The sequence below is a fragment of the Antechinus flavipes genome, chromosome 1, assembly GCF_016432865.1.
Source record: "Antechinus flavipes isolate AdamAnt ecotype Samford, QLD, Australia chromosome 1, AdamAnt_v2, whole genome shotgun sequence".
Lineage (NCBI taxonomy): Eukaryota > Metazoa > Chordata > Mammalia > Dasyuromorphia > Dasyuridae > Antechinus > Antechinus flavipes.
The window spans coordinates 292039233-292066656 of record NC_067398.1 but is presented as its reverse complement, the minus strand read 5'-3'; the positions used below and the strand labels follow the sequence as shown (position 1 = coordinate 292066656).

The window sequence follows — 27424 nt, the reverse complement described above, 5'->3', positions numbered from 1 at the left end:
CACGTAGTCTAATACATGCTAAATATGTTAAAGTATATGTTAAATCCAATATATGTATACATAGTTATACAGTTATCTTGCTACACAAGAAAAATCAGATTTAGAAAAAAGGTGAAAATAACCTGAGAAGGAAAAGAAAAATACAAGCAGACAATAACAGAAAGAGTGAAAATGCTATGTTATGGTCCACACTCATTGCGCATTGTTCTTTCACTGGGTGTAGCTTGTTGTCTTCATTACTGAGCAATTGAAACTGATTTGGATCATCTCATTGTTGAAGAGAGCCATGTCCATCAGAATTGATCAACATATAGTATTGTGGTTAAAGTGTATAATGATCTCCTGGTTCTGCTCATTTCACTAAGCATCAGTAAATCTCTCCAAGCCTCTCTGAAATCATCCTGCTGGTCATTTCTTACAGAACAATAATATTCCATAACATTCATATACCACAATTTATTCAGCCATTCTCCAATTGATGGGCCTCCATTCAATTTCCAATTTCTAGCCACTACAAAAAGGGCTGCCACAAACATTTTTCTTCATGTAGGTCCCTTTCCTTTCTTTAATATTTCTTTGGGATATAAGCTCAGTAGTAACACTGCTGGATCAAAAGGTATGCACAGTTTGATAACTTTTTGCGCATAGTTTCAAATTGCTCTCCAGAATGGTTGGACTCATTCACAATTCCACTAACAATGTATCAGTGTCCCAGTTTTCCCACATCCCCTCCAACATTCGTCATTGTCTTTTCCTGTCATCTTAGCCAATCTGAGAGGTATGTAGTGGTAACTCAGACTTGTCTTAATTTGCATTTCTCTGATCAATAATAATTTGAAGCACCTTTTCATATAACTAGAAATAGTTTCAATTTCTTCACCTGAAAATAGTCTGTTTATATTCTTGGACCATTTATCAACTGGAGAATGGTTTGATTTCTTATAAATTAGAGTCAGTTCTCTAGATATTTTAGAAATGAGGCCTTTATAAGAACTCTTGATTGTAAAAATGGTTTGTCAGTTTATTGCTTCCCTTTTAATCTTGTCTGCATTAGTTTTGTTTGTACAAAAGCTTTTCAATTTGATATAATCAAAATTTTCTATTTTGTGATCAATAATGCTCTCTAGTTCTTCTTTGGTCACAAATTCCTTCCTCCTTCACAGGTCTGAGAAGCAAACTATCCTATGTTCTTCTAATTTATTTATAATGTTATTCTGTAAGCCTAGATCATGAATCCATTTGACCTTATCTTGGTGTACCATGTTAAGTGTGGGTCTATGCCTAGTTTCTGCCATACTAATTTCCAATTTTCCCAGCAGTTTTGTCAAACAGTAAATTCTTATCCCAAAAGCTGCGGTCTTTGGGTTTGTCAAATACTAGATTTCTATAGTTATAGACTATTTTGTCCTGTGAACCTAACCTATTCCACTAATCAATAGTCTATTTCTTAGCTAATACCAAATGGTATTGGCGACTGCTGGCATTTGAAGTTTTCTTGGCAAAGGTGATGCTTTGCCATTTTTTTTTTTATTTAGCTCATTTTACAGATAAGGAAACTGAGACAAACAGGGTTAAGTGACTTCCCAGGGGTTACATAGCTATTACATGTCTGAGGCAAGATTTAAACTCTATAAGATGAGTCTTGCTGACTTTAGACCTGCCATTCTATCCACTACACTACTCAGCTGTCCCATTTATTAGATATTAATTTATTAAATACTAGGACCTAAAATGAAACTGGCCTCTGTCTTCATTGAGTATATAATCAATAGTGACAAAGCATATGCAAAGGTACCTATCTTTCTATATATAGACATATTCCTCCCCCCCAACACACATATACATTTATATGTGTGTGTATATATGGAAAATAAATGTTTATAAAATTTATGTGAAATAAGTGCAAGTCTATTTGGGGAGTACTAGCAATAGGAAAGTAGATTAAGAAAGGCCCCATGTAGGAAGAGCCATTTGATCTGAGCTTTGAAAGAAACTGGGAATTCAAGGAGGTAGAGGTAAGCATGAGAGCAGTCTGTACAGAAGCACAAAGGTAAAAAAAGGGATGTCAAGTGTGTGAAAAGGCAAAAAGGCCTGTTTGGCATTAATGAAGAGTGTATGAAAGAATATAAGATCCAATGAAGTTGGAAAGGTAGGTGGAAGGTAGAATATGAAGGCTTTTTAAATTGTATTTTTATTTATTTATTTATATTTTTGCTTAAGCAATTGGGGTTAAGTAACTTGCCCAAGATCACACAGCTAGGAAGTGTTAAGTGTCTGAGACCAGATTTAAACTCAGGTTTTCCTGAATTCAGAGTGCTCTATCCATTGTACTACCTAGCTGCCCCTATATGAAGGCTTTTAAATATTAAGCATTGAGATTCTCTTTGATTTTTAGAAGCTATTATAATTTATTGATCAGGGGAGGAAATTCACCCAACCTGTTCTTTAGAAAAGTTTTGGTGGTTGAATAGAGAATGTATTTGAGAGGGGAGTGACTTTAGGCAGAAAGATTAATCAGGAGGTTGTTGATTAGTAGGTATGGTAGACATATTATTGTAATGCCACAGTCTCCTTGAATTGCCCTACTTCAGTCATTCTGCCCCAAACCTCAGACTATTATATCATCCTACCCTCTTGATCATCAGAATAATTGGTAAGGATAAAAGATCTTATATTTTAGAATATCAGATGCTGCTCCTCCCAGTCTATTAGAATATCAGATACCCTTCCCTATCAGAATATCAGATAATCTTCCCATCTCCGTGCCTCCCTATCATGTCACCCCATCTGCTCCCCATTATGTTATTGTTTCTGACTACCTATAAAGAATCTCTATACTCTACATTCAGTACTGGATACTTGGAGAAGATAGTCCGATCCAGTCAATTGACTTACTCTCCAATAAATTAAACAATTATAACTCTCTAACTTCTATCTCGCCTCAGTTTCCCCGGCATTACATTATCTTGACTTCTTTACCTCCCTGCAAGTTAGACTAATTTTTCTTTTAAAAATATTGATATGATCTTTTAGATTTGATTCAATCAGAGGACTCAAATTCAGGGTACTGAGATCACATCTTAGTTGTCTAATTACAAAAGGGCCCCAAGGATCTCAGGCCAGATTTAATACTTGATTGATGGACCACAATGGGCAATTCAGACAGAGGAAACTTCTTCCCTTGCCTGAATCTTTGTGGAATATCATTCTCTTGCTATGGCTGACTGACTGACTCACCAATGTCTCATTTCAGTTCAATATCAAACATAAACTACCATGGGATAGTAGCCCAATTCAAGAATACCAGATGAGAAGTGATGAGGCCCTGAATAAAACAGGATAGTGAATTGTGTGGGTGGAGTGAAGCAGATGAATGCAAGAAATTTTGAGGATGTACAATTGACAAGACTTGGCAATTGATATGACAACATTTATAGATGTTACAATAGAGTGATATGAAACCTGTGTATGTATTTCTTCCCCAGACACTTAAATAACCAGTGTTCTTTTATAGAGCCTTTACTACATATTTTAGCATTTGGAACAAAGAACTTGAAATGCATCTTCAACTCAATTTTTTAAAATTTTCTTTTTTTTTTCTTCAGAACTTAATAAAACAAAAAAAGGAGAGAGAACATTTCTATATACAAAGTAGAACAGATGGTTATATGTAACACTGGATATCTTTATTATGGACAGCTTGATATATATGCACACATATATGCACATATATATGTAGCTGATATGTATACAAAACCGAGCATGTTATTTTCAAAGCAAGATTGCTTGCATTTCTTTCTGAACTACCATCTATTCTCTTAATTAAAATCTAAAAAAAGACTTCAATGACCCTCATTTCCTGTTTTTCTCTCCCCCCAACCTGGCACTAGTTTTCTTCTCCCTCATAAATCCACAAATTTAAAAGTAAAGGAAAAAAAAAACAAATAAAGGTGGTCAAACAAAATATATTTACTTATCTGCCATTTCCAAAAATATATGTCTTTTTAAATTTTTACCATATACATATATTTTTAACATATAATATGTTTTCCTGGTTCTTCTCGCTTCACTTTGCCTCAATTCATCCAAACCTTACAATATTTCTCTGAAATTGGCCTTTTTAAAAAAAAAGTTTTTAAGGCAGAATAATATTCTAGTACATATATATAACTATCAGATATTCCCCAATAAATGAATATCCTTTAGTGTCTAATTCTTGGCTATACTAAAAAGTGTTGCTATAAATGTCTGTACATTTGGTTCTTTCCCTTTTTATTTTATCTCTTTGAGAGCCAATTGTAGTAATAGTTGCTTCAAAGTATGTACAGTTGGTTGACTTTGAGATGATTATTAGATTAAATCTATTTGCCCTGCCAACTCTGTGATCCCTGCCACAATTGTAATTTTCCCTTTTTTTTTTTTTTTTTTATTTTGTCATCATCGTTGCATAGCTAAGATATGTGAGAAAAACTGAGTTGTCTTAATTTGCACTTCTCTTTTTATTAGTGATTTGGAGTATTTTTTTTCACTTGGTTGTTGATCACTTAATTTTCTTCCTTTGAAAACTGCCTTATTAGATTAAAGATAAAAGGTTAAGGTCTCCCACTGCATCCTGGAACATCTTTAGTTCTTCTGATCTATATCTTGTCATTGGACTCCGATGGCTAAGAGAGAATGAGGTTTGTATCTCTCTGCACAACCCTCCCTTATTTACTGCACAACTACTCCCTCCAAATCACTTGTAAGTCATGGCATTATTTTCCTGATATTATTGGTATTAAATTGATATTATTGAAGAACAAAAATAATAACAATATTCAATTATTTATCAATTGGGGCATAGCTTTTGTTCTTATAATCAATTCTTTATTCTAGATGTGGGACCTTTATCAGAAAAAAACTTAGTACTATTATCCAGTTAACTGTTTTCCTTCTAATTTCTAAATATTTATTTCATTTTTAACTTATGGAAAAAACCAAACATTTCTGTACCATAGAATAATTTTTAAAAGATGATTGTACATGAAACTGCAAATCTATTATGTACAATTTGCTATTCCTTTTACATATATGGTAAAGTTATCATGCTAAATTATTTTTTTCCTCCCTTTTCCTCCTTTCCCACCCTAAAGATAGCTATCATTAGACATAATAAATAAAATATTAAAAAAAGGATCCTAAAATCAAAAAAAAAGATCTTTTTTAGGATCCTTTTTTTCATCATGCTTTTCTGGGAGTCCAATAATTCTCAGATTGTCTCTCCTGGATCTATTTTCCAGGTCTGTTGTTTTCCCAAGAAGGTATTCCTCATTTTTTTCCATTGTTTGATTTTTTTGGTTATGCTTGACTGATTCGTCTTGTCTCCTTGAGTCATTCAATTCCGTTTCTTTGATTCTGATTTTCAATGAAGTATTTTCTTCACTCACTTTTTAAATATCTTTTTCTAATTGTCCAATTGAGTTCTTTTGTTCTATGGAATTTTTTTCCATTTCACCAATTTTATTTTTTAGAGAGCTATTTTCTGTTTCCAGTTCACTAATCTTATTTTTCAAGGATTTGATTTATTTATCCACTCTGTCTTTAAATGAGTGGGATGATTTCTCCAGATTATCTTGCCAAGCCTCCCTCTCCTTTTCCCATTTTTCCTCTAGCTCTCTTGTGAGAACCTTTTAAATTTCTTCTATGAGATTCATCTGTGCTGAGGAACAGATGATCTCCTCCTTTGGGGATTCACCTGGAGACAGTCTGTTTTTAGTCTCCTCAGGGTTTAGAGTCTGCTCTCTATCCATATAGACGCTGTCAAGGATTAAGGTCCTTTTCAATTTTTTGCTCATTTTGTCAGAGAAGAATCAAAGATAAACTAGCAAAGAAAAAAAAGAAAAAAAAAACCCTAAATGGAGTCTGATTTTTTGGGGGAGGAGCTGAGTGGTGTTACCCAGCTTCCTCTACAGACTGTGGGGGCAGCAGTGAGACACTAGCAGGACTGTGCTGCACCTGTGCTTTGAGACTCTGACAGCGTGTTGAGACACTGTGGGGGAGGTGTGGCCAGGTCCTGAGAGACCCCAGCTGTTTGGGGTTGTAATCTTCACCCCTTGTGTTTTTAGCTTCTCTGCTGGGCTACTGACTTGCTGCTAGGGCAAAGTATCCAACCTGCAGCAAATCTCCCCAACAGAGACGGCTGAAATCACACCCCACTCCCCTTTGGTCTGTTCAGCTGTGGGCTGCCTGCCAGTGCTCTCACTGCGGCTGCCTGCACCCGATCTAAAACCTTCCCCACCCTTGAGCAAAAACAGACCTTTCCTGGCGAATTTCGAGAATGTCTTCTATTGGTAACTATTTGTGGGTTTGTTTTTTTTTTTTTCAGTCAAGCATTAAGTCAGAGGCTTGTAATGAAATGGATTCTGAGAGAAAATGCGGAGCTTACATAGTTATCTGCCTCCTTTCCGCCATCTTGGCCGGAAGTCTACAGCTTTAGTTATTAAGAAATACATTCCATATTATTGTTCTGTAAGAAATGACCAGCAGGAGGAATACAGAGAGGCTTGGAGAGACTTACATGAACTGATGCTAAGTGAAATGAGCAGAACCAGGAGATCATTATACACTTCAATAATAATACTATATAAGGATCTGTTCTGATGGAAGTGGCTACCTTCAACAATGAGAGGATCCAAATCAGTTTTACTTGATGAACAGAACTAGCTACACCTGGCAAAAGAACAATGGGAAATGAGTGTGGACCCACAACATAGGATTTACACTCTTTCTGTTATTGTTTGCTTGCACTTTTGTTTTTCTTCCCAGATTATTTTTACCTTCTTTCTAAATCTGATTTTTCTTGTGCAACAAGATAACTGTATATATATATATATATATATATATATATATATATATATATATATATATATATATATATGCACATATATTGGATTTAACATATACTTTAACATATTTAACATGTATGGCATTCCCTGCCATCTAGAGGAGGGGTTGGAGGAAAGGAGGGGAAAAATTGGAACAGAAGTTTTCACAAGTCAATGTTGAAAAATTACCTATGCATATGTTTTGTCAATAAAAAGCTATAATAATAATAATAATAATAAAGAAAAAGTACATTCCACTTCAACTTCTAAGCTAGTCCTCATATTCTGGAACAAGCTGGGGAAACCTAATTCCTGTTCCAAGTAACATGCCTACAAATATTTGAAGGATACTGTCATGTCTTAGTGGTTTCTCCTCTCTAGGCTAAAGTTCCCATTTTCTTCAACTAGTCCTCATATGACACAATCTCCAGTTCCTTTACTACCCTTGTTTCCCTGGATATGTTCTAGGTTGACAATGACCAGAATCTTGGCCAAGACAATTCACTTCCTTGGTCCTCAGTTTCCTGATCTGTAAAATAATACAATTGAAGTAGATGTCCTCTGAGTTCATCTTTCATTGCTAAATCTACTATCCTATGAACTAGACAAAATGGCTTTGAGTAAGGACACATGTAATATTCCCATTGTGCTCTTTGTTTCAATTAAACAATAGGTCACTAGTTCAGATTTCCAAGACAATTTAAATAGGTAAGATGAGAATTCCCAGTTCCTAATTTTTTTTCTTGTTCATCACACCCTTTTCTCTTGATAGAATGGAAAAGAGTGTTAGCTCTCCTCTCTCTCAAGGTTCACTTCAGAGGCTTTGCTATTTGGCTTCAAGTCCTTACAATATGCTTTGTCTTTCTGCTTGCAAGCAAAGAAGCATCTTTGCCTGCACCAGGCCAGCTGCCAGTGGCTGCCTGCGGCTGCCTGCTATCTCCCAAAAGCTTTACCCATGAATTAATAGAATTAATTTTTTCTTGTTCCTTTTGAGACTTGGAATACATAGGTTCATACATTCCACTAGAAGTCATTTAGACTCCTCTACCCTGACAATGGGCAGGGACTGTACTCATTTTAGAGAACCCCCTAGTCCCATCTGCTAAGACTACTCACCCTCCCTTCTGTTCACAAATGATACTCTCCAGTTGCTGTAGTTGTGGTTCTGTCTCAATAGTACCTACAGGCAGGAATGGAAATGATACAACTTGTCCACTTGAGGTTTTGATATGTTACTCTTTTTCCTTCATTGGACAGCTAGCTAAACTATGTGTCTAATTTGCATGTTATGAACAGAGATCAGAGAAAGAGAACAAATCAGGAAAAGAAGAAAAAAAGGAAAATAATCCAAAGAATTATTTTTTAAAAATTTCAAATCCAAAAGATGTGTGCTGGTACCAGAAGCTCTGGATAGCAATCATGGACAATATTTGCATGTTTTGATTGTGACGGGAGTCCTTAGTAAGCAGGGAAATAAAGTTGACAAGTAAATTGTGAAACCCAAGCTGAGCGAATATATTTGCCTGATTATTTCATCAATATTGCTTTATTGAATTGTATATCTGTCATATTTCCCACATCCTACTTGATGTACATTTTAGGTTGCAGTTAATTTTTAAATGCTATATTGATATACACATATTAAATCCATCAATTGTAATACCTTAGTTTGGGGATAGAGAGGTGAAGGAGCATTTTAAAGTGGTAAGTCAGTATGACATATTGTTTTTCATGTTTGTTTTCATCTTGTTACAAGGATACATCTGCAGAAAGGGCCCAGAATCCCCTGACATATGTGTATCTATTGTGTTTATTACTCTCTGAGCCTACCTTTTGGAATGGACCCAGAGTTATCTGGAGGGAATCACAGGATGTTGTTCTTGTTTCATAATAGAGGCCTTTTCCTTTATGCTATCACCTTTTCATTTCCCATTTCCTGACTTTGCTTAAGCACTCTCCTCCCAAAAAAATTGAGTTATGTTTTTTGAACTCAGATGTAGGAATTCATGGTGAAGAAGGAATAGAGTTCTTATAATCCCTTGTGATAGTAGAATACTGAAACTATTTCCTTATTAGTTGCTTGAGAGAGAGGAGCAGGAAGGAAATTGCTATAGTTTTTCAATGAAGGTATTCATAGCATGAGAATAAAGAATGAATCTTACTGATGAGGTATGGATCAAGGCAGGAATATAGGTTGGTCTCCTAGTTCTCCAGAACATCAAGTTAGGGTGGGCAAGAAAAAATACTTTATTAAAGAGAGAGACACTAAGATGTTCACTTAGTAGGCAATGTCAAAGAATTGCAAAGAGACATTTTCTCAGGGCTTACTTTTATACAGAAACAAAACAATTTGAGTTTTGCATCCAAAAGGAACATACTTGAGATAGGATGTGGGAAGAGAGTCTTTCCTAGGGAATGTAGGTTTCGCATCCAAAAGGTGCATAATATGTGGGAAGAGAGTCTTTCCCAGGGAATGTAGGTTTTGCATCCAAAAGATGCATAATATGTGGAAAGAGAGTCTTTCCTAGGGAATATAGATGCTCTTCTGAGTGAGGCTGTATTGTCCTCATCATTACTTATGTTAATCAGTCTGGAACTGGAAGAAAGACAACATCTAGACTAATTCTCTCATTTTACAGATGAGGAAACTGAGATCCAGAAAGGTTAAACGGTTTGCTGTTTAAGGTCACATAGATAGTTTCAGAGGGAGAATCAAGCCCAACCCTGATGATTCCAAAACCAGTGCTCTTTCTATTGTGTCAGATTGCCTCCATCTTTCAGAAAATAATTTAGAAAGCCACAGCACTGAAGATCAAAGGAATGTAGATTTAGAATGGAAAAGGGATCCCTTTCTACCTTTGAGCACAAATTCAAGACCACTTACTCAAGAGAGGATTTTCTGGATTACAAAATGGCAGCAATGGATTATCAAGAATCTTCAGAGAGAAAGTGATAGAGAGCCCTGTACTTTTGTTGTGCCAAAGTTCCCTTTTTAAAGTCCTGACCCAGTTTCTCCAATTGTCCTGTTTAGTTATTCTGCCTTAGGTTATAACCTTTCCCTCTTAATGTTTGATAAGATAAAGGTCTACCTCAGTTGCTCTGCCCCAAAACCCCAAGCTATAATCATTCCCTCTTAAATGGTTGATGAGATAAAGGTTTTATATCGTTAGGTTATTAGACATTCCTTCTTAATGTTGACAGGATAAAGGTTTACCCATTTTAGATGTCATTAGAATATCAGTAACCTCCCTCCATTGTGTCATCCTAGGGGCCTCCCCCCACATTAGGTTATTCCCACCCAGGTACTTCCCCCATTGTGTCGGTGTTCTTGTTATCCTATATAAGGCTTGCCCTCTGATACTTCAGGGCTGGATTCTTTGAGATGATAGTCTCCTCCAGCCCTGGGATCAAACATGACTCCATTGGTCCCAGTATTTTTCTCCATTTAATAAACTATTGAGTTGGTCTCTAATCTCTGTCTTGCTCAGTTTCTTCGGCATTACACTTTCGAGTATATTAGCAGCTTTAAGGAGAGTAGCCTAGGCAAAATAATTTTAAAGTCAAATCTTCTAATCAGAGAAGAAGAATTTCTTGGGCAGTGCTAGCCTCAGGGTTTGCTTTATGAGGAAGCCTAGGTTCAAAAGTTGGGTATCTGGCCTTTTCTTAACATAAAGGAAATTTCCTGAACAGTATACTTATTGGAAAGGGAAGTTGCATTGTTGTTGTTGTTTGTCCTTTGTTCTCAAAGAGATCCCTGACCTTAGGGAAGTGATGTCATAACAATCAAGTGAATGGAATTTAAGTGAGAGAGGGCTACCAGTCTCATTTTCTCCTCTAGAGTCTAAATAAATCAGGATGCCTGAGATGGGGCTTTTTAAGCTTTAACAGATTCCAATTTGACTTAGGCAGTGTCCAATTAATGATTAAGGCTACGAAGATTTCAGACTTGGCTCCTGTTGTCAGAAGGAGCATTAGCAGGGGACTTAAAGCGATGTCATGATGACAGCAAAGGAGTTTAACCTTGTCATAGTTATTAAGATGCTATAGTTTCACCAACAAAACCCAACAGCAAGAGATACAAAGAGAAATTCCATTCAGAATAACTGTTGATACCATAAAATATTTGGGAATCTATCTACCAAAGGAAAGTCAGGAATTATATGAGCAAAATTATAAAAAAGTCTCCACACAAATAAAGTCAGACTTAAATAATTGGAAAAATATTAAGTGCTCTTGGATTGGCCGAGTGAACATAATAAAGATGACAATACTCCCTAAACTAATCTATTTATTTAGTGCTATACCAATCAGACTTCCAAGAAAATATTTTATTGATCTAGAAAAAATAACAACAAAATTCATATGGAACAATAAAAAGTCGAGAATCTCAAGGGAATTAATGAAAAAAAAATCAAATGAAGGTGGCCTAGCTGTACCTGATCTAAAATTATATTATAAAGCAGCAGTCACCAAAACCATTTGGTATTGGCTAAGAAATAGATTAGTGGATCAATGGAAAAGGCTAGGTTCACAAGACAGAATAGTCAACTATAGCAATCTAGTGTTTGACAAACCCAAAGCCCCTAACTTCTGGGAAAAGAATTCATTATTTGATAAAAACTGCTGGGATAATTGGAAATTAGTATGGCAGAAATTAGGCATGGACCCACACTTAACACCATATAACAAGATAAGATCAAAATGGGTCTATGACCTAGGCATAAAGAACGAGATTATAAATAAATTAGAGGAACATAGAATAGTTTATCTCTCAGACTTGTGGAGGAGAAAGAAATTTGTGACCAAAGATGAACTAGAGACCATTACTGATCACAAAATAGAAAATTTTGATTACATCAAATTAAAAAGCCTTTGTACAAATAAAACTAATGCAAACAAGATTAGAAGGGAAGCAACAAACTGGGAAAACATCTTCACAGTTAACGGTTCTGATAAAGGCCTCATTTCCAAAATATATAGAGAACTGATTCAAATTTATAAGAAATCAAGCCATTCTCCAATTGATAAATGGTCAAAGGATATGAACAGACAATTTTCAGAGGATGAAATTGAAACTATTACCACTCATATGAAAGAGTGTTCCAAATCATTATTGATCAGAGAAATGCAAATTAAGACAACTCTGAGATACCACTACACACCTGTCAGATTGGCTAAGATGACAGGAAAAAATAATGATGAATGTTGGAGGGGATGCGGGAAAACTGGGACACTAATGCATTGTTGGTGGAGTTGTGAACGAATCCAACCATTCTGGAGAGCAATCTGGAATTATGCCCAAAAAATTATCAAATTGTGCATACCCTTTGATCCAGCAGTGTTTCTATTGGGCTTATATCCCAAAGAAATACTAAAGAAGGGAAAGGGACCTGTATGTGCCAAAATGTTTGTAGCAGCCCTGTTTGTAGTGGCTAGAAACTGGAAAATGAATGGATGCCCATCAATTGGAGAATGGCTGGGTAAATTATGGTATATGAATGTTATGGAATATTATTGTTCTGTAAGAAATGACCAGCAGGATGAATACAGAGAGGATTGGCGAGACTTACATGAACTGATGCTAAGTGAAATGAGCAGAACCAGGAGATCATTATACACTTAGACAACGATATTGTATGAGGACATATTTTGATGGAAGTGGATTTCTTTGACAAAGAGACCTGAGTTTCAATTGATAAATGACGGACAAAAGCAGCTACACCCAAAGAAAGAACACTGGGAAACGAATGTGAACTATCTGCATTTTTGTTTTTCTTCCCGGGTTATTTATACCTTCTAAATCCAATTCTCCCTATGCAACAAGAGAACTGTTCAGTTCTGCAAACATATATTGTATCTAGGATATACTGCAACATAACCAACATATAAAGGACTGCTTGCCATCTAGGGGAGGGGGTGGAGGGAGGGAGGGAAAAAAAAAATCAGAACAGAAACGAGTGTCAATATAAAGTAATTATTAAATAAAAATTAAAAAAAAAGATGCTATAGTTAAAAAGTAGTGTTGTTTGCATTATTCAGTCATTCTCCAACTGAACAACATGAAGTCTTATGAAACAAGAACAACATCCAGTGATTCCCTCCAGATAAGTCTGGGTCCATTCCAAAGGATAGGCTCAGAGAGTAATAAACACACATGAGTCAGGGGATTCTGGGCCATTTCTGCAGATGTATCCTCATAACAAGATGACCATTCCTTCTGTGGAAAGGACCCACGAGAATATCAGGGGCTTGCTATCTAGCAGCCCCAAATGTATTTCCTTTCTGGAGAAGTCCAAGCCTTTAATCTCCATGTATTAAAGATGGATTCACTGGACTATTGAATTATTGACTGTTTGGAAATCCCAAACTGTGTTTCCTATATTTCCTACAAAGCAGCATGTGTCCAAGGAGGGTAAATACATGGATATTTGTGTAAAGTGAGACTGGCCTATAAGAAGGTTGTATTTCCTAATGGTACCTCAAATCTATTTCCCTTCTGAAAGGAGTTTACATCATTAGTGGTATCTAAACTTTAGGACTTTGATATAAAATAGCACTATTATAGTGAATGTTTATAAACCACTTCATATTTGTTTGTTTTTACATTTGTTTATGACTTTTGTAAGCCCTTTACATTTCCTGTATTTTCTTTAGAGTAAAATAAAAGCTATTCTATAGTCTATAAACTGTTATCTTTAGTGCTTAAATAATATTTATGAAGAATCTTTGTTTAATTTTGTGAAGACCTAGAAATGGGCTACAATTTGAGATTTTCTAGAATAAGTGCTAGCCAAAGATTTAATGTATATTATATATGTGCACATATACTATATACAAATATGTATATTATGTATAAACATGCACATGTGTGCATATGTATACATATACATACATAGATAATTATATATAGAAGTAGATATGTATCACCATTCAGTATTCCTTAATAAGCATTTATTAAATATCTACTATATTACAGACACTATACTGAGTATTTTACAAATATTTCCTACTTTCTGCTTCAATGAGGTTATTTCATATACATTCAAAGATTAGAAGCTTTCTACCACAGAATACATAATTAGGATGTTTTACTTCATATTGAACTCCAATACACATCACTGTAACTTTCTTTCATCCCTACTAGTTTCTGTTATCGTTGTTTGTCTTTTGTTCTCTAAGAGGAGCATGACATCAAGGAGGGGATGACATGACATGCAAGAAAATTGAATTTAAGTGAGGGAAGGCTGTATAAGGTCACCTGTCTTATGTCCCCCTTCAGAGCCATCTGAAGGACATCCAGTGGCCAGACATAGATCAGGATGATTGGGCTTGGGCCCGGATATAGTGGGAGAGCTTAGCTTTTTAAAGCTAAGGTCTTCAACAGATCTCAGTTTGACTGAAGCCACACCCATTCAGCGATGAAGGCTAGGCAGCATTTCAGCCAAACAATGACCTCTTTTACTTAGCAAAAGAAAAAAAAATCCTAATAAATAAATAAATAAGTTTGGAAGGGGAAGACCCTCGGGGTTTCTGGGTAAAACAGAAATGAGTTCATCAGGATCAAACAATGATCTTTCCCCCCTTTTTCTCTTTTTTCCCCTCTATCCCTCTTTCCTTCCTCCCTCCCCCCTTCCCTTCCTTCTTACCCTCTGTTCACATAGGGTATCATATTTGTACCTTCAGATGTTCTTAAAAATTTGTTTTCTTTTTTCCTCTGGATCACTGAAAAGATATCTTGGAGTTTTCTGGCTAGATTTCTTTATTAAGAACCCTGCCTTAAGCCTACCTACTCTCAGTCTCACTGATTGGCCAACAGTAGATCCCAGACCAAGTCCCAGTAGTTTCTTTCCTATGACCAAGCAGAACAAGTATAATTCTCTTCACATGGCAATCTATTAACATGTCATCATGTCCTATCTAAAGTTTATCTCTTACAAAATAAAATTTACTAATTCCTTACGTGTATCAAATCCCTTCTGCCTTCTGGTTTTCTTCTTTTAGGCATACTCCAGTTTGTAAACATTTTAAAAATGTGTTATCTGGAACTGGACACATTGCAGATGTTACGCGATCTGTGAAAACTATAGCCTGACTTGCTCTGGATGAAAATGCTTCCATTAATGAAGTCTGTGTTCATATTAGTTTCTGGTTGTTGGTCTGTCACTGTTAAGTTGAATCACTATATTGAGCTTATGATTCATTATAATTTTCAGGTCTTTTCATTTTCATGCTATCTAATTAGCATCTCCCTAATCTATTTGATTTTTTTCAAAAGATAAATGTAGGCAATAATGTTAAATTTAATCATTAGATTTGGCCAGAGGTTTGCCAATAAATGTTTACCCTCTTCCAAAAATGTATGACTAACATGCTTTAAGAGAAATTTACATTATAATTTTTTTACAACAAAATAGGATATCAAGAACCAATATGTGGTATTTGTCAATTTGTAAGTTGTAAATATGCACTGAAAATATAACAGTCTTGACAAAAACTTCTGGGAAAATTGGAAACTAGTATGACAGAAACTAGGCATTGACCCACACCTAACACTGTATACTAAGATAAGGTTGAAATGGGTTCATGATTTAGACATAAAGAGTGATATTATAAGCAAATTGGAAAAACAAAGGATAGTTTACCTCTCAGATCTATGGAGAAGGAAGGAATTTGTGACCAAAAAAGCTAGAGTTCATTATTGAACACAAAAGAGATCATTTTTATTATATTAAGTTAAAAAGCTTTTGTACAAACAAAACGAATGCAGACAAGATTAGAAGGGAAGCAATAAACTGGGAAAACATTTTTACATTCAAAGGTTCTAATAAAGGCCTCATTTCTAAAATATCTAGAGAACTGATTCAAATTTATAAGCATTCAAGTCATTGTCCAATTGATAAATGGTCAAAGGATGTGAGTAGACAATTTTCAGATGAAGAAATTGAAACCATTTATAATCATATGAAAAGATGCTCTAAATCACTATTGATCAGAGAAATGCAAATTAAGACTACTCTGAGGTACCCCTACACACCTGTCAGATTGCTAAAATGACAGGAAAAGATAATGACAAATGTTGAAAGGGATGTGGGAAAACTGGGACACTAATGCATTATTGGTAGACTTGTGAATGGATCCAAACATTCTGGAGAGCAATTTGGAACTGTGCTCTAAAAGTTATCAAACTGTACACATCCTTTGATTCAGCAGTGTTTTCTACTGGGCTTATATCTCAAAGAGAACTTACAGAAAGGAAAGGGACTTGCCTGTGCAAAAATGTTTGTGACAGCCCTTTTTGTAGTGGCAAGAAACTGGAAACTGAGTGGATGCCCATCAATTGGAGAATGATGGAATAAATTATGGTATACAAATGCTATGGAATATTATTGTTCTATAAGAAACTATCAGCAGGATAACTTCAGAGACGTCTGGAGAGACTATTGGCATCAACTAGATTATACAATGATCAATTCTGATGGAAATGGCCCTTTTCAACAATGAGATGATTCAGGCCAGTTCCAATGATCTCGTGATGAAGAGAGGCATCTCTACACCCAGAGAGTGGACTATAAGAACTGAGTGTCAATCACAATATAGCATTTTCATGCTTTTTGTTATTGTTTGCTTTTATTTTGTTTTCTTTCTCATATTTTCCTTTTTGATCTGATTTTTCTTGTTCAGCAAGATAATTGTATAATTATGTATGCTTATATTGGATTTAACCTATATCTTTACCATGTTTAACATATATTGGATTACTTGCCATCTGTGGTGGGGGGTGGAGGGAAGTGGGGGAAAATTGGAACACAAGGTTTTTCATGGGTCAATGTTGAACAATTATCCATGCACATATTTTGAAAATAAAAAAGTTTTTATTAAAAAACAGAAAAAAAGAAAATATAACACTAGACTCTCATAAGCTAGTTTAAGAAAGCTTCACACTCTGGGAGTTGGGTCATCATTTTAGCTGTACACAACTTTATGGATCCTGTTTTTGTCATTCAATGTATAAGCTATCCCTCTCAGCTTCATATTTATTCATTTAGCATCTCACTAATGTCTTGCATCATTAACTTTCTACAACATATATAAAATTAACTGGAAAGTACCTTAAATATATAAGATGTTGTTACCTCCTCATCTAGATTATACACTCCTCAAAGGAAGAAACTATTTCTTATACTCATGTAACATCTGGCATCATGCATGTTCAAATCACATGAATGTTCAATAACTATGCATTAACTAATTAACTAATAAAACTTGGGATATTTGAAATCACTGGGACAAAATCCAATGAGAAAAAATATAACAGATGTGACAGTTTATACAAGTTTAAAAAAATCAAATTCTCAAGTCCAAGATAGGGGAAGTAAATTTGAATAGCAATTTGTCTGAAAATGAATTGGGGGTTTTAGTGAATTATGAACATAATATGAATAAGTAATATCATATATAATAGCTAAAATAGCAAATGTGATCACAAATGGTTTAAAAGAATCCCACTTCTAAATAGTCCCACTGCTATCTGGTCAGCCTACAAATGGATTTTTTGTTTAATCTTAGATGATACAATTTTAGAAAGACATTGATAAATTTCAGAGTCTCCATATGCTGGTACATAGCAGAGTTAGGTATTTGAAGGGCTGCTGCATAGAAAGGAAATGGAGTTATTATTGTTGGTCCAAAATGGCAGCAAGAATGGAAGTTGGAAAGTGGTAAATTTAGGCTCGATATGAGGAAAAACTTCCAAACAATTAAATCTACCCTAAAGTGGATTGCATTGTCCCAGGATATAACAAATTGAATACTTAATAGCAGTGATAGTGGTAGAACCCTGGAATCAAGTGGATCTCTGAGTTAAAATCTATGATAAAATGAGAATAGATTTTCTCATTAGCTGTGTGACCTGGATAAGTCACTTAACCTCAATTGCCTCCCAAAATTCCCCAATATATTGAGTTCTTTCTCATTGGAGCTCTTTGTCAGGTAGGTTGAGGGAGTGAGGTGGGATTCTTATTCAGGTATGGGCTAGACTAGGTGACCTCTGGAGTCTATTCTATGGAATGCTATATGATTGATTATGGAATTACATTCTGCTGCCAAAAGGAAAATGTTTCTGTTTTCATTTCTGTCAGCACAGAAGACAAGATATATGAGAAATAGATTACTGGTGTGCATGAGATTGTGAACTGGAGTTAACTTGACTAAATCACTCATCTGTATGTCATGGTAATACACAGGTCTTTGATACCTGTAGAAGTCTATATGTATTATATGTATGAATGCCTATAAGTCTATTTGATTATCTGTCTGTCTATATACATCTGAATACAGTTCTCAGGTTAGTTTAGATAAGACTCAATCACCAGAAGTTATACATCTAAGTAGTTATATCTCAAGGCTTTAATACTTAACGCCAAAATAGTAGTTGATGCACAAAGCACTTTGAATCTCTTCTTTGGAAATTCTCTTAGAGACTATTCGTCTTCTTTTTTGAATATTCTTTTGATTAGTGTCAGTGGTGATAAATCCTAAATTTTGGAGAACAAGTCTGATTTTTGGAAAAAGTCAAAAGTCATTTATAGTGGTTTGGCATATTGCAATCCTTAAAGAGCAGCCAGATGATGTAGTGGATAGAGTGATAGGCCCAGAGTCAGGAAGGCTTATCTTCCTGAGTTCAAATCTTGCTTCAGGGATTTCCTAGCTATGTGACCCTGGTGAAATCACCAAAATTTGTGCTTTAGTTTCCTCTTCTGTAAAATGAGTTAGAGAAGGAAATGGCTAGCCATTTCCATATCTTTGTTAAGAAAACTCCAAATGGGGCCACCACAAGTTGGGCACAACTGAACCAAAGAACAAAAATGTTAAATGCTGTATCAAATTTAAACATTAAAAAATTCTTAGCTTACCAACCATATAAAAATAAGCAGTGACCCTAGATTTGACCCTGGGGTGAAGGGAAGGATTCTTCTTTACCATCCTCTGAACAGGGAATGATAATAGATAATAACATGTTTTATTCAAACTCAAAGCAACACTATCCTGTAACTTATTACTATAAATATGTCACTATAAACACCCTTTAAAGGGTGTAAATAATAAGTGATAGTATAATTTCCTTGAGCAGCTCTTGCTTGGAATGTACTTCCAAATAGGAGCTCCAAAATATTTTAAGTAATGACAGCATTACTAGAATAGATTTCAACATATGTTGATATATCCCCTCAACGTGACTCCTCCTTGAATAGAGATAGTACTCCTTTGAACTGATGAAATCTAGCATGTTTGTTTAAAATAAAACAACTGATACTTGTGAGTTTGAAACTCAGAGTTTTCCAATGTTTTGACCACATTTTAAATATATCCAGCTATGATGTTATCAATTAGAAACAGTGAGAACCTAAAGATGGATTTGTAGAGTTTTTTCAGGTGTTTCTCACAATAGTAGAATTGTTCATGTCTAAATTCTTACTTGGTCATGTTTGTCTATAATTTGGTTTTTTGCAGTTTCCATGTCTATGAGATAATCAAAGTCCTAAGCAAATTAGTTTTTCTCCATTTCACATTCTTCATTGTGAAAGGCCTTGCATTCTTTTAGAATAGTTGCTTACTGTTCTGTTCTAGCTTCAAGATTCTTCCATTTCAACACTGGATGAAGTGACACATTCATATGCTAAATATAATTTTGCAACGTCCTTTGGCATGACAGATGTTACATAAACACAAGACATTTGGAATAAATAACAATAGTCAAATGCAGCCTTCTTGCTTCCCTTCCAATTGAAAAAATGTTAAGTCAGAATAACAGTCCTGGGAGATTAGAATTAATCTAATTAATTAAAACACACACACACACACACACACACACACACACACACACACACCTCAGATTCATCTATTAAAATGAAACAATTGAACTAGAGGTCCTCTGAGCTGGACCAGGTCTCCTACCTGTGCAAGATTAAATGCTTCTCTGAACAATTGAGGATTCATTTAGGTGTGTTATGGAATAATTTACACAACTTTCTGACTTTAGGAGTTGGTAGTTCTAACAGCCTTTTTGTTAGGTAAAATGTAGGATTTTAATCTGGACTTGTGATTTCACTGTATAAGGAATGACCAGGAAAGAAATTCTTTCTATTATTGCAAGTTGACAACTTCTCTGCAATTTATGATTTTTAGGAGTTACCTGGAGACACTGAAGACAACTAAGTGACACAGTGGATAGAATGTCGTGCCTGAAGTGTGATCCTAAGGTAAGTCACTTCACCCTGTTTGTCTTAGTTTCATCATCTGTAAAATAAGATGGAGAAGGAAATAACAAACCACTCCAGTGTTTTTGTCAAGAATATCTTAAGTGGGGTCCCCAAGAGTCAGCTATGACTGAAATGATTGAACATTAACAACTGGGACACTGAAAGATAAAATGATTTGCTGAAGATGTGTGAGCAATTTGTAATAGAGTCTGGAGTTGAGCCCAGATTTTCTTGACTTTGAGGATGCTGGCTTTCCAGCCAGTAAAGTCCCATCTAAATTGCTGAAAAATTCCTGAGTATAACTTAAACCAGATTAAGATGCAATTGAGAAATGTGTAAGAAAATAAATATAAATACTATATAGCATCAATGATATTTATTTGTTGTTTTTTAACAGGCTGCCCAGGGATCCATTATTATTTGAGTTTGATGCCACTGAATTATGCCATGCTTCCTTTGTAACATAGAATATATATGGAAAATGCATGAACAGATGAAAGACACCTGTCATGCTGTTTGGGAGCCATTGACAACCAGTTGGTGAGAGCCAATAATTAAAATTTCAGTATGAACTTTTATACTTCAGAAAGAGGCAAATTCTATAAATCCGACCTTGATTTATTGTTTGTTGTTCTTCCTTCTCACTTCCATATACTGTTTTCCCTGATTTCCTTTAAGTCCCAAATAAAACCCCATCTTTTTTATAGAAATTCTTTCCAACCTCTCTTAATTCTGGTGCTTTACCTCTTTTAATTATTTTCTGTTTATCTTCTTTAGCTTCCTTTGTACATATTTGTTGGCATGTTGTCTCTCACATTGGAATGTAATCTCCTCGAGGGCAGGACTACCTTTTGTCTCCTTTTTGTATCTCCAGAGCTTTGCACAGTGACTGGCATATAGTAGACATTCAATAAATGATAATTGACTGATTGATTATTGTTTGTTTAGTCTTAAGAAAGTTATAGGGAAATGTTAGCAATGACATATTAAACTTAAAATGTGCCACGGCTATAGTTTTCCCCCAGAGAGTTGATTAGTAAATATTTACTAATACATCCGTGGTGAGGAGGTAGGTCCCTTTCATAATATCTAAATAAGAACATGCATAAAAGAGACACAGGATGAAAAAATATGGATGAATTATACTTTGAACCATTGGAGTTAGTTCTGGCATCCAGGTAATGGGATCATGATTTTGGAGCTAGAAAGAATCTCAAAGATCTTTTGACCCTTCCTCTCTGTTTATAGATGAAGAAACAGAGATCCAAAGAAACTGAATGAATGATTTTCACCAAGAGCACACAGAAAAGATTTGAATTTGCACCTGCTGATTACAGAATACTGCTTTCATTACCAATTCATCAACATATCAAAGTATGGCCTGAGAAGGCTGTGGGTCAAATCATGTAATAAGAATGAAATCCAGTAAATAGTTTGAGTACTCTGCTCTAAACAGAAATGAGGTTTTGGAGTTATTCAATTGATCCTCTACGAAGGGCATATTAGGTAACAGTTAATTGGAGAGGGGAGGAAGATTGATCCCAGTCTTGATGATAGAGTGCAAAGAGTGTCTACTCAGATGAGATCACTGATAAATCAAAGCATCTAAATTCTGTGGGTGATAATCTGATCCCAGAGCTATAAAGATTTTTGAATTGGTGAAATGAGGATAAAAGTACACCAGGCTTGAAGCACTTCTTAAATATGCAAACTGGGCCAATGCTCCAGTTCCAGTGTTGAGGGTTGGGGAGGCATGTATATTTTAAAGTATGTATATATGTATGGTTATGTATTTATAGATATACATACACATAGAAATTAATATTAAAGTAGATATACTTTTGTATTTATATTTATACATATATACATAGAAGTTTATATTTATGTATATGTTTATATGTGTGTATATAGATTTGTATTTATATATACATAGATACATTCATATAAAAAGTATAAATGTATATGTATTTCTGTGTGTGTGTATAGATATGGGGGGGCAATGTGTGTGTGTGTGTGTGTGTGTGTGTGTGTGTGTGTGCGTGCGCCAGGTATGGGTTAATGATTTTCCTTTTTTTTTTTTTTTTTGTATATTACTTATACATACAATATATACATATATTTGCATATTACTTCAAAATGAATCAGATTCTGTATGATAATGATGATTATGATGACTAAATATGAGCCCTTGAAAAAGATTTAGGAAAATATGATTTCTCCTTTCATTGCAGAAATCCAGAATTAGTGGTATTACATGTATTTTAGATGTGGTTGGTATGTTGGTTGGTTTTGCTAAACTGTTTTTTTCCTCTTCCTTTTAAAATCTTTGTATAAGAGAAGGTCCTTTGTGTAGAGAAAAAGAATATGATCTAAAATATGATAAATAAAAATGTTAAAAAATTAATTTGAAGTTAGAAATAAATCTGAATGGAACTTCAACATTCTACAAAGATTGTATATGTCAGTATATGTCTAACATGTCAGTATAAAGTCTAACATGTTCCCAATGAAACTGGTGTAAAAAAAAATTGCCCCCCCCCAAAAAAAAAGTTTTTACCTGATACTTTGATTAAGAATTTATTTTCAGTTCCCCTTCTCCTAATTTTTCACTGATAATAGTTATTGTCAATATATTCTGAGGACTTAATTTTCCATTATATTCAGGACTGCTAATTTAGAGTGATTTTTCTAAACTACATCTCCCAAAGGGACATAAGTAAACTTGATAGATGAGAACTCTGATTGGTGGGGAATATACTACAAAATAAGAAATTTTAAAAAGGATGGTCTACAATACATTTTTGGACATGTCTAATATGGGAGTTTATTTTTTCTGACTATGCGTATTTGTTACTATAGTTTTATTTTGCTTTTGTTTTTTAAATTGTTTAATGGGAGGGGTAGAGATAATAAATGCTTTAAAAAATAAATACATTTTTAACAAAATAGGTTTGTTTTTTTTTTTTTAAGTGAGGAAATTGAAGAGCTCTGAGAGTAATGGGGAAATCATATGGAATAGTTCAACAATAGTATCTCTCCCTTCCCCCATTCCACTGCTTGACACTTTTGTGCTGAATTAGAGACAAAGCAAGAAATGTCATCCATCTTCCAGTCTACTACAAGAGACTACAAGAGTCTACTACAAGAGAAAGAAATTCCAGGAGGTAGATGATTCTTCACTCTAACATTTACAAGTAAGCCTATGAGTCTTTTGTGATCTATTTAACATATGGAAGAAGTGAAATTCAAGTGAATAGCTAGAAATTTAGAAAATTGAATTCCTTTGGATAAAGATTCAGAGAACAGCTTACTTTGTCATTTCTTTATCATTTCCTAGAAATTTTGTTTGCACTCTGTTTTCTCCATTAAATTATTTAATTTTATTTAGGAAGTCATGCAAAACACATTTATGCTCCCCTATTAGATCTAAAGGTCCTTAAGGGGAGAGACTCTCTTGTCTCTTTGTTTTCCCAGTACTTAGGGATATGCATGGTGCTTGACACATAGTTAATAAACATTTATTTATTAATTGGTTAACATTATCTCATATTTTAATTTAATTGGTGAATTAATTTATTTAGTGCCTTTTGCTATTGAATTTATATGTCTTGTATGAACTAGCAAAAGAGAATTTTGCAAGAAATGGGGGGCTCAGGTCAGGAGTTGAATAGTTGATTAACTAGAACAGTACTTATGTATCTAGATATAGTAATAAGGATGCTTTAGGGTTATTGGATTGATCCTCATAGTAATAGTTGGTACATCACACTATAATAAAATGTTTTGTAAAACATGTAAGGCATAGTAGCCCTCATAAATCTCACAATAATATTTATCTTTTACTGTATTCTCCTTGGAACATACTAACAGAGAAGAAGAAATGCTCTTAATTGTTAAGATGAATTTTTATGATAATAGAATTGACTGGGAATGAAGGATAGGCTTGGGAATTAAAATATGTTTGTACATGAATTCCTAATGTGCAAAACTGCAGAGACTGAAACTTGTTGTGAAATAGCAGCATCATGTTTTTCCCCATTTGGTCATAATTTTGATTCTGAAAAAAGTAGCATTTTCTATGTCTTATTAAATAAAACTTTTGTTTGTTTTTAAGAAAGATCTATAATGATTCAAAGTACTAAAAGCCAAAAAGATGCCCATCAATTAAACAAATTGATTGAATGAATTGTGGCCTATGAATAGTGTGGAATATTATTGCACCGTAAGAAATGACAAAAAAAGATGAGTAAAGAGAATCCTGGGTAGTATGGTACAGAACCAGGTGAACAATTAATATAAGGACAATAATATCTTACTTACCTCCAAAAAGAGATAATGGTACAAAATGAAACACATATTTTTTAATATGGCCATTTAGTGGATTCAATTTGCTTGATGATGCTGATTTGTTAAAAGGGTTTTTTCCCCCTTTCTCTTCATTTCTTAGTTAGGAGGCAACTAGAAGGAGGAGAATGTTTAACAATACAAATGCCATATTGACCCAAAAGAGGACCAATGGGAGCAGAATCAAGAGAATATTGTATATGGTGACAACAATAATGTGTGATGATCAACTTTGATAGACTTAGCTCTTCTCAGCAATGCAATAATTCAAGATAATTCCAAGGGAATCATGATGGAAGATGCTGATCTTATTCAAGGAGTCTGAATGCAGCTCAAAGTATACTATTTTCACTTTTTTTTTTTTCTTCCTTGTGGTTTTTCCCTTTTGTTTTGAGTCTTCTTTTCAAAACATGACTAACATGGAAATATGTTTAACATGATTGTACATATTTAATCTATATAAGATTGCTTGCTGTCTTGGGGAGAAGGAAGTGAAGGGAGGGAAGGAGAAAATTTTGGAGTTCAAAATCTTATAAAAGTGAATATGGAAAACTGTTTTTATATGTAAATGAAAAAATATAATACTATTAATTTAAAAACTACATATTCATATCATCTATACTGTTTTGTATTTGTCTTAATTAAACAAAATATTTACAAATTACATTTAATCTGATAACCCCATATTTAACAGCTCTGCTTTATAACTCTAATAAAATGATAAAGCCTAAATCGAAAAGGAAAAAATAAGACCACTGAAATGTGAAAAAAAAATCTATGGAAGAGAACAGAAGGAAGTTCTGAAGGAAGCAAGGCAGTTTTGGAAACTTGTGAAATTTATACTTACTTTAATATGTTATATGAAATGTAGTTTCAAGATTCTGTATACAATTCTCATTTTTATGTTTTGCTGGACATATAGGATATTCCTTTTTTGATGATGAATTTTTTAATTCAAAGTAAAAAAAGATCCCAGATGGAATAAAATTTAATTGGAGGGTACAAGCTCAAGTAAGAGATTTTAATCAATGCAGTTTGAAAGTCAATTTAACATACAGAAGTCAAAGATAAAGATGAATGTTAATTTTTTGTTACCTTTTATATAAAAGGTTTTTAATCTGGGGTCATTAAATTTGTTTTATTAAAGAAAATTGACAATTGCATTTCAATATAATTGTTTACCTTTACAATTCTATGTATTTTATTTCATGAATTTAAACATACTGTTCTGAAAAGAGTTACACAGGTTTCACCCAGTTGCCAAAACGGTCTATGACACAAAAAAGGTGAAGAATTGCTTCTCTATCTGTTTAATCTTGCTCTAAAACCACATTATATCATGGAATGACCCTGTTTTCCAGACTATGCCTCCTGAACATAAAGCTCCTTTGTGTGGGAAGGGGTTCAAACCACATATGGTTTCAGCAACTGTGTTATCTTCCTAAGGACCAGCATCTCCAGAGTCAGAGAAGCTCTTCAACAAAGGGCTTACCACTTTACCATGAATTTGTGCAAGAAGATATAAAAAAAAATGCCTCCTGACTTGTATGATGATATCTCATTATTACATTTTCTGTTTGTTAACTCTGCTACCATACCTCTAGAAGTGAGATAGCATCATTACTGATGTAGGAGTCATTTATGAATCACTTGTCTATATGGCCACTGCTGTGTGAGATCAAAGACAAAAAATTAGTACAAAGCTAGAAAAATGAAATGGATAGAAGACATGTCATATATTTAAAATAATTCTATTCTTAACTATTTACATAAACTATTGATGATAAAAATGGGATTCAGATGAAAGGATATAGACAGAAACTATACAAATTTCATATATCAATTTAACTGGTATAAATCAATTGCCATGACAAGGAAACCAATGAGAGGGGGTAAACAATTTAGCAAACTCTTGACTGTTTGCTAACTAGGGAAATGTGGCATCCAAGGACAATACCAATTTAGAATGTAAACTCATTTTTTAAAATTTTTCAAGCAATGATGATGGGGATTAAATGTAGTATCACAGAAGCCATAAAAGATAGCTATTTTAAAGAAAACTGGTCATCTTAAGGACATTTATTACTGAAAATGGAAGGAGCAGAGAAGTAAAATGAAGAAAACCTCTAAATATTTTTATAGCAAAGTTAGCAATCAAGGATAATGGCACCTCCCCATTTGGACTCATATCTTTCTAAAAATACTTAAAGTGGAGGTAGAAATTGTACAACAGCAAACAAAATGAGAAAGGTAGCCATATTAGACCAAGTGAACATAGAGGCCTATGGTGGAGACAACATCAGTAACTATGGACCTATATGTCTACTTTCCTAACTTTATAAAATCTTTATGGAATCATCTGAGAATCAACATCAAGAATACCAACAATCAAATTATTAATAGGGAAGAGACAGATTTTCATAAATAGTATTCCATAGCAGACTATATCTTTATCATAACACAACTGCTGAAAGATGTAGAAAACATGGGATCATAGAACTATAAATTTAGAAGTCAATTAGTTCAGCCTCTTCATTCTATAAAAAGGAATTTTATTCAGAGAGGATTAAGTGATTCTCCAAAGCTACACAGGTAATAGGTAACAGAGTCTGGATTTGAACCAAGGTTGTTTGATGCAAAATGAAGCAATCTATCCACTAAATATTGTGTTTGGGGATTTTGCAGTCATAAGAACTATGAAAAATCAACTGGAAAAAAATGACGAGAAAAGGACATGGATGGTTGATATTCAAGGCCATCTGGGTTTCAGTATTGACAAATGGATGGCAATTATTAGTGCTGAGCAGACTTAAAACATAGCAACCCAATTCCATGCTTATGAAAAGGAATTTGGAGATTGTGCCCATGAAAATAATATTGTCCAAGCCAAGAGAAAATGCAAACTGGAGTATAATGATTTTAATGAATATTTGCATAGGCAGAAAAGGATAGGATGCT

General features: G+C 34.3%; 1 long non-coding RNA gene across 5 annotated transcripts in view; it reads left to right on the top strand.

Annotated features, from left to right (window-relative positions):
* The window catches only part of LOC127538763 (uncharacterized), a 197991-nt gene extending 172339 nt beyond the window's left edge, over positions 1–25652 (top strand). For all 5 annotated transcript variants that reach the window (XR_007947757.1, XR_007947758.1, XR_007947755.1 and 2 more), the window contains 4 exons: positions 20049–20122; positions 20520–20662; positions 23093–23316; positions 24570–25652. This is a non-coding gene — a long non-coding RNA (uncharacterized LOC127538763). The remainder of the gene's footprint in view (positions 1–20048; positions 20123–20519; positions 20663–23092; positions 23317–24569) is intronic.
* Positions 25653–27424: the final 1772 nt, after the last annotated feature.